Source organism: Pristis pectinata, chromosome 4 (assembly GCF_009764475.1).
Source record: "Pristis pectinata isolate sPriPec2 chromosome 4, sPriPec2.1.pri, whole genome shotgun sequence".
Lineage (NCBI taxonomy): Eukaryota > Metazoa > Chordata > Chondrichthyes > Rhinopristiformes > Pristidae > Pristis > Pristis pectinata.
In genome coordinates, this window is record NC_067408.1 from 103753054 (window position 1) to 103767464 (window position 14411).

The following is a 14411-nucleotide window of genomic DNA, read 5'->3' on the forward strand; positions in this document are numbered from 1 at the left end:
TATTTAATGAAATTTGAGCCACGGCTCAACCACTTCAGCGCGTATGCCGCATTCGTCCCTCAGTGGTGCGCGGAGGAACCGGCAGCATGCCTTCACACTGCCTTCTTGCAGTGGTTGGGGGCGTCAGAGACCTTGGATCACATCTCCATTCGCAACCCCGCTTGATATTACCTAAAGGAGAGCAGTACTGTACACTCTATCCACTGCCTTTGATAACTTACGTGTATCGTGATTAAAATGCAAATTTATGCTTGTAGATCAAAAAAACCCCCGAAAACTGTTGTTTTGCCTTTAAAAAAACCCGTCCCCTGCCAAAGTGCTGATTGACTGGCCTTATCGGAAATGACGAATTAGACCCGCCTCCGCCGTTTGGCGTCTCGGCCAATCAGAAAGCGGCGTGCATGACGAGCGGTCCATGGAATGACCTCATCCCTAGTGTGGGATGACGTCAAATTCAAGATGGATGGAATCACTGCGGCGGCGCGCGGCACTAAATTCTAACGCAAAAAAAATAATAACCGAAAGCGGGGGGATCGGACGGCGACTTTTTCCAAAGTTTGAGGCACCCTTGAGGGTGAGTAGTTATCGAATTTGTGGTATATGCGGTGCGGAAAACCGGAAGTTCTCAGAGTTGTCGGTGTGAGGGGATAGAGAGAAAACGCGGCCTGTCCTGACGTAACTCGCAGCCGCTGCTGCCCCCCCCCCCCTCCGGCGCCGCCGACACACTGCGCAGGCGTCAACCGGCCGCAGTGACGGCCCGGCCGTTACGCGCATGCGCAATGGGTGCGGTCCGGGGCTCGGCAGTCCGCACTGCGCATGCGTTTAACGTGTGCTGGGGAAGGAGAGGGCTCGCCCCCCACAGTTGGTTTTCGTTTCTATTTGTTTGCTGCTGTGCCACAACTTTTTTTTGGGGGGGGGAAGAAAACAGGAGTAAAAATTTTATGCGACATGAAGCTGATCTTGCTCTCAGAGTCAAGCCTGACTAAACGTTTCATGGAGAAACAGGCATTGTAAATAAAAAGTACTCATTGCCTTCCATATATCTTGTGAATAGTATTTTTTTATATAAAAATAACTTTTTTTGTAAAACGAAGAACTTTTAAAATTTCCCAACTAATGCATTTTTAAAAAGTATAGGGACTGTGCCTCCAGGAAACATTTGTGTTTAAAATGCAATGTAAGGGGGTGGGGGGGGGGGGTAGGTGTACGGTGACAGAATTGCATTGTCTTCATTTTGTTGTCTTCGCCCAATATGCTCGAGCATTTCCAAATCTGCCTCTTCGTATATTTGGAGTGCTGGTGTATTTGGAGCATTGTATTTGAAGTCAACTTCGTATTTTCTTTTATCTGTAAAAGTACATTTTTTTTAGCAAAATACGGTGTGAAAGGTCTTTATGTTGTGTTCACCTAAGATGTGCAGTTTGAACGCTTATTTTTTTATTTAAAGCGGAAACCGTACGTTAGGTACAATTTCGAGGAATGTAGGTAGCGAATGGAGTTAAGGTGTAGATTCTGATCGTGCTGAATAGGCTTGAGGAACCGAATAATCTGTGTTCTTTAGGGTGATAGGGGTGAAAAAATATTTTCTATCATGATTAAGGCATGGATTTTCAATAAAATTAATCAAACTGCATCTCAGTGGATTAAGATTTGCAACGAATCAAACCAGATTAACTGGTCAATTGAGCGGGGAGGGTAGATTCATTGATTGTGAATGTTTGGTGTTGTGAGAGATGTCATAAAGCTCTTTAACAATTGCTCAATGTTTACTGAAACAGACCAAGGAGTCTGTTCAGATGCAAAATATCAAGTTTTGTTTTAGTTACCTTTTTATTGTCACTAGCACCAGTATCAAATTCAAATTGAACATTGTGCATTGATTTTGTTTTAAAGTTCGGTACATTGCTGTCTGCATAAAAGACCACTTAAAACTGACTTGTCTTTTCTCTTCCCCTGTTCTGATGAAAGCTCTTTGACCCGAAATTCTAAATGTTTCTTTGCGTACAAATGTTGATCAACCTGCAGGGTGTTTCCAACATGTTTTTTTACATTCCCAGGATCTGGATTTTTAAATTCTCTTCCACATGAGACAGGAGCTGCTTGATAGTGTTGGTAGGAAGGTAGTTTGTGATGTGGTGCACTCTATCTCCCATTTACACTGGGCTCCTGTGTTCTCCCAACATATAGACTTGGGATTCTCAATACCATCCCAAGTTCAGTGGTCATGGCTCAGGAATTACAAAGGGTCATTGGGGATATTACACTTTCCTTCAAGGAGGTTTTAAGACCATCCTTGAATCTTCCTGTGGCTGCCTTGTAATCTCCCCTCATGGCATAGCTGTATTCGGGAGTCTGGTGTTGAGCATGTGAATGAAGTGGCCTGTCTGATGGAGCTGACTGAGTTTAAGTAGGGCCTCAGTGCTGTGGATGTTGGCCCTGGAGAGGACATTAATGTTTACCCTTCCAGTGATTTTGGAGAAGCTAGCAGGGATACAGCCCCAGGTTTGTCCAAAATGAACAGATTCTGTCTTTGGTAATGGGGAGCTGGAGGTTTTGCAGGGAGGTGTGTAAGGAGAAATGGCAGAAGGGAAGAAGAATTATACACAGAACTTTTCCATTCTAGGTGCGTGTGGTTTGGTCCTTGCAGTGAAGAATCTGGTAAACGGTGACCAAAAGCTTACTGGCATTACTTGGTCACTATCTTGATCCTTGTGAAAATAGAGCAGGATGTTTCTTGGTAATTCAGTCAGATAGCAGATCATTTTAAAGGTAACAGAAAGGCATTATCCTGTTCTGCGGGGGGGGGGGGGGGGGGGGGGGACGGAGAAAATAGCCTTTGACTACACATGGCCAGAACAACGATTTCATAAGATTTATAAGGTGGTGTTCCATTAAACATTCTGCTTTCAACTTGAGAGAGGGATGAATACAAACTTGTGTAAACTTTTAAGCCGAGATACAAGGTGACAGAAAGAAACTCAAAAAAAAAACTATCTGCTGAAAATCTGAAGTAAAATATGAAGTAATAAAAACTTACTTAGCAGGTAAGTTATTATTCCCAGGCTACCAAGCTGATTCTAAACATAGTACTCACTCTGAACAAGGCTATTTCCACACTTGCCAACCACATAGATCTTTAGACAGTTAGACCTGGCCCAGTACAGAGAAGTTTCTGTCAATCTACCCGTGTATTTGTGTCTTTTCTGTAGCTGTGCAATTTGCAGGAAAGCATGAGAGTACCATTAGGTTCTGTCTGGAAGCATCGAGGCAAGTAACAAGTGAATTTTGTGTGTGGTGCACACTCCAGCCACAGTGTCCTGTGGTGGAGGGAGTGCACATTTTGGATAGTGGATAGAATGTCAGTTAAGTGAACTGGTTTGTCCTTGATGGTGTTAATCTTGAGAGTTGTTGAAGGTGCTTATTCAATAAAGCAGAAGATACTCCATCAGACTGCTGACTTGTCTAAGACTGGAGGGTGTAGATTTAATGTAAGGAGTAATATGTTTCAGGGGAATCCGAGGTTGTAAACTTCAGTACTCTTTTCCTCAGTTGACATAAGGCTGTGCTGGTGCAATGAAAGGGATGGTGAATTTCGAAATCAATGCTTACCTCTGCTAAGGAGTGGCTCCTGAGATATGAGAAAGTGGTTCATGATTTCCAGGATCATGCTGTGAACTTTTATTGTTGGAGGCAGTGTTGTACAGTGGAAAACTTTTGACTTATGGATATTGAAGGTAAGGCCTGTCCTATTACATACTTCAGTAAGCAAGTTAATGATGGTTTGGAGCTTGGCCTCGGAGCGCATGCTATATACTTGTGACATATGACTTATACACATGACATGTCTGGAACTGATAGTCTCTCATTTCCAGATCCACAATTCATACTGATTGCAGAACAAGGTTGAGTAAGGCACCCCGGGGGAAGGGATCACACCACTGCCGAATGTCTTAGTAATGCAAAGTAACGTGCTAGAACTATACAGAACACAATTTTAATGCAATCTGCAATTTAGTGAATTTCATTACTGGCAGACATCTTTTCAAATTATGGTGGAGTACAAGTTTGTGAAATTTCAAGACTTTGAAACGTGCTGTAACACAGTTAATTGAACCACTTTTGTTTAAGTACAACTATTTATTAATAAAAATGGCCAGTGAGATTTTTTTTAAAGATTCTCTTTTCTGGATTATTGATGAAATGGCAAAAGAGCTCTTGATTGTGTTGAGCACTCTTTGTTCTGGTGATCAATTCATGCATTTGAGGTACTGTACAATGTTTCCTGCTTCCCTTCATCAATTTAAGACTGTCTTTGTTTCCTTTGGCAAAGTATTATGATTGTGAGGAATCTTTAGGGCACTTTGTACCCCACAACTACAGGAGCATGTAACTGCATTTTCTAGCTTATTCCTGCCTTAAGTCTACCAGCCATTCTTTGATGTTAACACCTCTTTGTTTTATAATCAATCACATCAACAGCAATTTCTTCTAATTAGCAAAAGGAAAATCTAAAATAAGCACAACATTGTGTCTTGGAGGTAATGAATTTATCGCTGGAGTTGTTGAAAATGATGTCTGTGCACTGTTTCATTTATAATTTTAAAGTATGATTGAAATCTAGGAATGAACTTTGGTGGGAATCCCAGATGACTTTCCGTGATTTGGTTGCATTATAATTATGACATTATCCTTGTCAGCTGAATAAGAGCTGCCCAGCCTAATTCCATCTCCCAGCACTTCGTTTTTAGGTCGACAGTTCACAGCTCTTTAAATGCACATCCAGTTACTTTTTAAATGTGATAACGGTTTCTGCCTTAACCACCCATCTAGGCAGTGAGTTCCAGACCCCTGCCTTTTACTAATCCTATTTTCCAGCACTTGGTCCATTGTCTTCTATGCCTTTGGGGTTCAGGTGCTCATCTAGATACTTAAATGTTGTGACAGTACCTGCCTCCATTACCCCCTCTGGAAGTGTGTTCCAGGTTCCAGTCACCCTCTTGGTGGAAGAAATTCTTCCTCAGATTACGACTAAACCATCTATCCCTTAACTTAAACCTGTACCCTCTGGTTTTGGATACCTCTGCTACAGGGAAAGGTTTCTTGCTACCTTACCTATCCATGCCTTCATAATTTTGTATATCTCAATCATTTTCCTCCTCTGTTACAAGAAAAATAATTCTGGCCTAGTCAGTATTTCCTCAAAGCTGAAACACTCCATTAAAGGTGACATCCTGGTGAATCTTCTCTGTGCCCTCGAGTGTAATCACATCCTTCCTATAGCGTGGGGATCAGACCCGTGCAATGTTTTCCAGCTGAGTCCTAACCAATGTTATGTAAAGTTCCAATATTTTATGCCTTGCTAATGAATGTAAGTATCCTGTATACCTTCTCTACCACCTTATCTACTGTGCTGCCACCTTCAGAGATCCTTGAATTTGTATACCAAGGTCTCATAACACTCCCGAGGGCCCTACCATTCGTTGTGTAGGTCCTGTGGAGACAACTGATCGCAGGCTTCCAATCACAAAAAAAACTTCGACAACAGCCTCTGCCTCCTATTACTGAGCCAATTTGCCAACTGGTCCTGGATCCCATGGACCCTAACATTTTGAAGCAGTCTCGCAGGTCAAAGGCCTTGCTGAAGTCCATGCAGACTGCAGCAACTGCACTTCTTCATTAATACATGTTGTTATCTATTTGAAAAATTCAAATTGGTCAGATAAGATCTCCCCCAAACAAGCTATCTCCCCCAATCAAACTGTCTTTGATTAATCCCTGCCTTAACAAGTGTAGATTAATCCTGCCCCTCAGAATTTTTCCCAATAACTTCCCTGCAACTGACCTTAGACTCGCAGCGTTTGATTATCTGGCTTATCCCTATTGCTCTTCTAAAAACAGGTGCCACATTTGCTGCCCTTCAATCATCTTGCATCTCATCTTCAGCCAGCAAAGATTTTTAAATCTTTGCTAGAGATGCAGCAATCTCCTCCCTTGCCTCCCATAACAGCATGGGATAATTCATCAGGCCTTGGGGATATATCCACCCTTAAGCCATCTAATACGCCAATACTTCCTTTATAATGGGGACTTATAGAATTTTACCTCTCTCTAAATTCTCCATCTGCAGTGCCTTTCTCCAGACTGAATACAGATGAAAAGTTTTAATTTAAGATCTCTCTACATCCTCTGACTCCGCCACAGATTGCCACTTTAGACCCGCCTGTCTAAAATGATTTAGGATTTTCCTTAATTTTGTCTACCAGTGATACTTTGTGCCCCCTCTCTGCCCTCTTTATCTCTTATGTAACACCCGTAAGCTTTCTATATTTTAGTGCTTCTGAAGGATATGGCAGTACTCTATACCTGCCATATCCTTCCTGTTTTTTAACACACTGTCCCTTGACATTCAGGATTCCTTGGTGCTTGCCTTTCACGATTATGGGCACATGTTGATCCTGAACTCTTCGCTATTTTACTTTGAATGACTTTCTATAATATGAACATCACAGCTCTACAAGATTCAAGTTGCAGCATAACTTGTGTTGTATATGGTTCTATCCTACTTATTCTATGCCATGACTAGTAAAGGAAAGCCTTTAATCCATCTTATCTGTCCTGCTACTTTTAAGGATCTATGAATTTAGAGTCCAAGGTTCCTTTGCTGTATGCTACTCGATATCCTTACCTCAATTGATGAATATGAATGGCATTAAATTTGCAACTGGTTTAGGTCTATTCTTTACTGTCAACTTTGATTTTCTAAATTTCATTTTCATTGATATGTATGAAGAGAGTGGACTGTGGTGTGTGTGTGTGTATTTGAATTGAGCTATTTGAAAATGCTTCTTGTGTCCTCTATTTATAATAGGCTGCCAGTTCCATCTCTAACTGAATATCATAAAAGAATATTCTGATGTTTAGAAGGGGTATGATAAGTTTTAGCTTTTATTTCTTGTGGGTTTGTAATAGCTGAAATTTCAAGACTTAATTAACTAAAATCAGCATTTTCAGCCAATTGCCTTTCATTTTCCACAGATGAAACTGGGTCATGGAGTATTTTCAACATCTTCTGTTTCAGATTTCCAGCATTACAGTATTTGGCTTGTGAACTTAGTAAAAAAAAACTTACTTCCAACACTTGCAATCATATCCAAATGGAGCTCTGCCACTTGTCATTGGGCACCCAATTCATGGATCTTAACCCTATTTAACTCCTCTTTGTTTGAGATATGAACCCGGCTTTTACACTGAATTATTGTAACTTTGCTCCAATGCGCACATTTCATCAAAGTAAACTGGCCATCTACAAATGTTGAGAGGAGTATTTTTAAACTTCTTGAACCCGACAGGTTTAATTTGGCATTTTCCCACATTATGTGAAACTTGCAAGAATGCAACTGGTAGCAAAATTACTGTATAAAAGCAGCTTGGAATCTGTGTTGTCAGCCATTTCTTTTGTTCAGTGATGTTGTAAGTTGCTGCTTCTATTACCACTGACATGAATGTTTTGGTGATTGTGGACCCTCCGTGTTACAATGCAACATGTGTTAGATTGGGTATATTTTAGCAAAGTAGATTGTATTTAATCTTGTATCAATAGAAATGTTCATATTTATTTGTAGTGCAGTCTCATGGAATCTTCATTGGATGGTACACCAAACAATTCATGGATCATTTAAATTCTGTAACAGTTGAATGTCCAAAAGCTGATATATTAACATAATACAATTGCAAGCATGGAAATAGAAAGGAAATAGATGGTCGTAAGATGGTTTAGTCTTTTCTGTTGAGTCCTGAGACTAGTATTGGTAGAGACCAAAATGACATAGCTGGACATTAGCTGTACAGCTGGGCTTGAGAAACCAGGAAGATTCAAGGGAGTCGAATGATAATCCTGGACTATGGCTTAACGGGAACAAAAAACTACTTCCTGAATGTTATGAGAACAGAACTTAGAGAATGAAAATAAAACATGCTGAGTTGTGCAAAGGACTACATTGTAGCAGGATCACCAAATCTTAGACATAAAATTGAGTGTGTGTGTGTGATTGAGGGGGGGGTGGTAGGTGGTGGACGGGGGGGATGGGGGGAAGGGAGGATGGAATAATGCGATTATATTTTCCTTTTAATTCTTTGGTTATGCATGATTTTCTGCATACCGAAGTAACAAGGTTGCAATGAGTCAGCAAATTTAAACTGCAATTAGGGTAAGTTGTTAAGCATATGAAGGACATGAAACAACATAACACAGCATCTTGGTCATGGGAGGCACTGCCCAGCCACAGAACCTTTACTGTTTTAGATTATAGACATGCGCAAAGCAAGCATTTACTATTTGTTCCTGAATGGCCATTGGGAGATGGTGGTTCTTAACCACTCTTATCCATGTACTACAGGTGAAGGTACTCAGTGTTGTTCATGCAGAATTTAGATCCAGTGATAGAACATAGAACAGTACAGAACAATACAGGCCCTTCGGCCCACCATGTTATGCCGACCTTTAAACCTCGCCTAAGACTATCTAACCCCTTCCTCCCACATTTCCTTCTATTTTAAATTCCTCCATATGCTTATCTAGTAATCTCTTGAATTTGACCAATGTACCTGCCTCCCCAGGCAGCGCATTTCCATGCCCCAACCACTCTCTGGGTAAAAAAAACTTTCCTCTGATATCTCCCTTGAACTTTCCACCCATTACTTTAGAGCCATGCCCTCTTGTATTGAGCATTGGTGCCTTGGGAAAGAGGCGCTGGCTGTCCACTCTATCTATTCCTCTTAATATTTGTACACCTCTATCATGTCTCCTCTCATCCTCCTCCTCTCCAAAGAGTAAAGCCCTAGCTCCCTTAGTCTCTCCTCATAATGCATACTCTCTAAACCAGGCAGCATCCTGGTAAATCTCCTCTGCACCCTTTCCAACGCTTCCACATCCTTCCTATAATGAGGCGACCAGAACTGGACAAAGTACCCTAAGTGTGGTCTAACCAGAGTTTATAGAGCTGCATCAGTACCTCGCGGCTCTTAAACTCGATCCCTTGACTTATGAAAGCTAACACCCCATGAGCTTTCTTAACTACCCTATCCACCTGTGAGGCAACTTTCAGGGATCTGTGGATATGGACCCCCAGATCCCTCTGCCCCTCCACACTACCCACAATCCTGCCATTAACTTTGTACTCTGCTTTGGATTGATTAAGGAAAGTCAAATTTTTCAAGTCAGAATCTATTGAAAGAGTAAATTTTTAAAATCTTAATTGGGTTCTAAAAAGAATAGTTTTAATTGCAGAACATTCTTAAAAAATGCAAAATTAAGCATTTTAACCACCTTTGTAGGCATTCTGTACCAATGACATGAAAATACTAGAACTCATGTCAAGTTAAACTGTATCAAATTTATTCTAGAAAACATACGACATGGTCAAATTTGTACTGTACTTAGTGGAAACATACTAGACTCATGCTTATTATCTCATTTCAGATTGATTTGTATTAGCCCAAAATATAACAGCAGAAGACTTAATGATGTGATAAGTTTAATAGTAAAAGAAATTTGCAGTGAAACCGAATCAAAAATTATATTTCATAAAAATATGAAGGGATTTGAGGGGATAAATATTAATGAATTGTAAGGATTAGACGTGTTATTTTTAAGATCATAAGCATGTTATTGTTTAAAACTGCTTTAAGACATTTTTGTTCTTGTTAGGATTAGGGAATTTAGTTCTGAGGAACGTATTGCAAATATATCTTCCATGGATGAGTGTACAAACAGCATCAGTGTTCAAAGCAATTTCATGTGACACAGATCTGGTTGCAGCTGGAACACAGAGACAGTTCTGATGAAGGAGCAACTCTCCCTGTATTTCACTATTCGGTCATTTCGGGTCTGGACACTTTTACATTCCAAAAGTTTAGTGTCAGTGTGAAATAGTTCTTTGCAAACACACACAACTTGTACTTTGAATCCACCATGTTTTCTAAGGCCGTTTCTTGGGATTGAGTACGATTTACTTCCACACCAGATTCTGAACTGGGTAATGAAGCCAATATGGGAACCATAGACTCTTCCACAGATAGGGCAGGTGAAAGCTGACCAGGTGAGTGGGTAGTTTGCAAGATAATCTGTTTCTGCCGCACATGCATGACCTGTGTGCGCTCCTGATGCATGGCCTTGACGTTCTCAATATTTCCTTCTCTACTTGAAGGAGGCTTGGGCCAGAGATTCCCAAGAGTCAGTGGAGATGTGTCATTTCTTTAAGGAGATCCTGAGCACATCCTTGAATCTTCCACCTGGTATTCTCTTTCCCTGACACAGCTCGAAGTAGAATGACTGTTTTGGGAGGCTGATGTTGCACATGTGAACAACATAGCTGACTGAGCATAACTGGGACTTAACAATGGGGATGTTGGCCTGGGAGACGACACTACTGCTGGTTTGATTATCTTTCCAGGGAATTTGGGATTTTCCAGAGGCGGCTTGGTGCTATTATTCCAGTGCTTGGTGCTGTTATTTCATTGCCAAGTTTTAAGATTTCATTAGGGCTGCCGTCTACTTCCAAAGCCCTGATTTTTTTTTTCTCTCTTTGTCGGGAATCAGGTTTATTATAACTGTCTTATATGACATGAAATTTGTTGTTTTGCGGCAGCAGTACAATGCAAAGATATAAAATTACTATAGATTATTAAAATAAATAGTGTGGGGAAAAAAAAGAAACAATGAGGTATTGTTCATGGATTGTTCAGAAATCTGATGGAGGGGAACAAGCTGCTCCTGAATCATTGAGTGTGGGTCTTCAGATCCCTGATGGTAGTAATGTGAAGAGGGTATGTCCTGGATGGTGAGGATCCTTAATGATGGATGCTGCCATCTTGAGGCACTGCCTCTTGAAGATGTCCTCAATGGTGGGGAGGATTGTGCCCATGATGGGGCTGGCTGAGTCTACAACCCTCTGCAGCCTCTTGAGATCCTGTGCATTGGAGACTACATATCAGGCTGTGATGCAACCAGTCAGAATGCTCTCCACCGTACATCTGTAGAAATTTGCAAGAGTCTTTGGTGATATACCAACTCTCCTCGAACTCCTACTGAGAAAGAGCTGCTGGCATGCCTTCTTTGTAATTGCATCAATGTGTTGGGCCCAGGACAGATCCTCAGAGATGTTGACACCCAGGAACTTAAAGCTGCTCATTCTTTCCACCGCTGACCCCTCAATGAGGACTGGCGCATGTTCTCCTGACTTCCCCTTCCTGAAGTCCTTGGACTTGCTGACATTGATTGTGAGGTTGTTGTTGCAACACCACTCAACCAGCTGATCTATCTCACTCCTGTACGCCGCCTCATTGTCATCTGAGATTTTACCGACAACACTGGTGTTACCTGCAAATTTATAAATGGCATTTAAGCTGTGCTTAGCCACACAGTCATGAGTGTAGAGAGAGCAGAGCAATGGGCTAAGCACGCATCCCTGAGGCGCGCCTATGATGTTTGTCAGTGACGAGATGTTATTGCAGATCCTCACTGACTGTGGTGTCCCAAAAAGGAAGTCGAGGGTCCAGTTGGAGAGGGAGGTACAGAAGCCCAGGTTTAGAAGCTTGGTGATTAATACTGAGGGGATGATGGTATTGAATGCCAAGCTGTAATTGATAAACAGCAGCCTGATATGTTTTGCTGTTATCTAGATACTCCAAAGCAGAGTAGAGAGCCAATGAGATTGCATCTGCTGTAGACCTGTTGCAGCAGCAGGTGAATTGCAGTGGGTCCAGATCCTTGCTCAGGCAGGAGTTAATTCTAGCCATAACCAACCTCTCGAAGCACTTCATTACGGTAGATTTGAGTGCTGCTGGTCGATAGTCACCCTGTTCTTCATGGGCATTCATGGGATTGCTGCCCTTTTGAAGCAGGTGGGACCCTCAAAATGCAACAGTGATAAGGCCGTTTTGAATTCTTGGTGGTCAGGATTGATTGCAAGTGAGTTTCAGTCACAAATCCAAGCCTCATTGCCCACATCTGGGAAGAGGAAGATATTCCAGGCGACCTCAGAGATGCTGTAAACGTGGCCATTGTCAAGAAATGAGGCTTCACTCACTGTGGTAACAACAGAGGAGGTCTCCTCGCTGACCAATAGAGTCAATGTCATTGCTGGGTCATTCTCAACAACCACCTCCCAAGGCCAAACGCTGCTCCTTGAAACACATTGCAAATCCATCCATTAGTCAGGAGTGGCTCAAGGCTGACTTGAGTCTGTTGTGGTATCGAGTCAAGGGCTCTCATAGTTAAGGATATCTTTGAAGTGATCCTTCTAGCAGGTGTTGACTGCCTCCCTGTCCTGATGAGTTCACACCCATTTCTGATTCTCATTGGGGTGGTGCCTTGATTGGGCCATGTGCGTGGGCTGTAGATGGGTTTAATGGTGCTTAAGAACCTGTAGGTGTCATGTCCATTGACAAGTTTCTGAGCTCCCTGCACTCTTTTCATCCACCATATATTCCTTGGGTCTTTGATTTTTTGCTGGACCTCTGCCTTCAGGTGCCATAGATTGAGGAAAGGTGGAGCATCCAATCACTGCATGCCTCGCACTTGCAGATCCTATTGATCTGTCACTTTCATCACAGGAGTCCTGATAATTCTTGTTGGAGAAGCCAAGGGTTGTCACAGGTATCAATTATGACACCCTTCAGGACATCCTGGAAGCTGTGGATGTTTTGCTGTTCCTGTGGGTTGAGAGTTGACAGGTTGTTTGTGAAGCACTGTCTAAGATGTAGTTTTGTGGGGTCATTAAGAGCTCTTTGCAGCAGCACTGACCATTTTGGGCTCAGGTTGATGGAAATAGTGGGTTAGATGGTCAGTCCAGCTGTCATTGCTTGTCGTAGAATTATACAGTACGGAAACAGGCCCTTCAGCCTGTCCCTTCCATGCTGACTGAGTTGCCTATCTATGCTAATCCCATTTTCCTGCATTTGGCCCTTATCCCTCTATTCTTTTCCTATCCATCTACTCTCCAAATTCTTTTTACACACAGTGATTGTACCTGTGTCTGGAAGCTTGCTCCATGTACCTACCACCCTCTGTGTGGAAAAACTTCCCCCTCAGATCTCCTTTAAATATTCCCCCTCTCTCCTTAAACCTATGTACTCTAATTTTAGACTTCCCTAATCTTGGAAAAAGACTGTGACTATCTACCCTATCTATGTCCCTTGTAATTTTGTAAACCTGTATAAGGTCACCCCACAGCCTCCTGCGTTCCAGTGAGAACAATCCCAGCCTATCCAATCTCGCTTTGTAACTGCAGCCGTCAATTCCAGGCAACATCTTGGTGAATCTCTTCTGCACTCCTTCTAGTGCTACCACATTCTTTCTATAGTGTGGTGACCAAAAATTCACACAATATTCCAAGTCTGGCCTAACCAATATCTTGTACAGCTGTAACAAGATGTCCTAACTCTTGTACTCAATACTCCCGCCATAAAGGCAAGCAAGCTAAATGCATTCTTCACCACCCTATCCACCTGTGTCACCATTTTCAGGGAACTATGTACTTGTACCTAAAGGTCCCTCTGTACAACGACAATTCTAAGGTCCCTGCTGTTTAATGTACATGTCCAGCCAGGATTAGGTGACATCAAAATGCATTGCTTCATGCTTGTTGGATTAAATTCCATCTGCCAGTGCTGCGCCCAACTTTACAGTTGATCTATGTCCCTGTGTCCTTGGACAACCAACCTCTCTATCTGTAACTTCACCAATCTTCATGATGTCAGCAAACTTGCTTATCAGACCACAAACATTCTTTATCAGCAAGTGTGTTGAGGACTGTGTACCAAAGGGGACAATCCAGGTGTTCCCAAACCAGAAACCATGGATGAACCGGGTGATCCACTCCCTACTGAGGTCTAGGACTGCAGCATTCAAATCAGGTGACCCTGACCTTTATAGGAAATCAAGATACGACCTCCTTAAAGCTATTAGAGATGACAAGACAATATCAGTCCAAAATAGAGTCCCAGACCAGCCGTCAGTTGTGGCAGGGCTTATGTGCTAATGGGCTACAAAACAAAGTCAGGCAGCATTACTGACAACAGCGCTTCCCTTCCCGATGAGCTTAATACATTCTATGTATGTTTTGAACAGAAGGTGATTGGTATGTCACCACCCATCCCGACAGCCTCCAATGCACCTGAACCCATAGTCACCGTTGAGGACGTAAGATCAGTCTTCCAGAGAGTGAACCTACGGAAAGCGTCTGGCCCGGATGGTGTCCCTGGCCGTGTCCTCAGATCCTGTGCGTGTCAGCTGGCAAGGGTATTTGCAGACATATTTCACATCTCCCTGCTTCAATCTGAGGTTCCCACCTGCTTTAAGAAGACCACTATCATCCTGGTACCAAAGAAAAACAAGGTACCGTGTCTTAATG

General features: G+C 42.3%; 1 protein-coding gene across 1 annotated transcript in view; it reads left to right on the plus strand.

Moving 5' to 3' along the window:
* The first annotated feature begins 447 nt into the window (after window positions 1-447).
* zbtb21 (zinc finger and BTB domain containing 21) overlaps window positions 448-14411 on the plus strand; it is a 50914-nt gene continuing 36950 nt past the window's right edge. Inside the window, exon 1 of the mRNA XM_052015007.1 lies at window positions 448-574. The gene's annotated coding sequence lies outside the window, so the exon portion shown is untranslated. The remainder of the gene's footprint in view (window positions 575-14411) is intronic.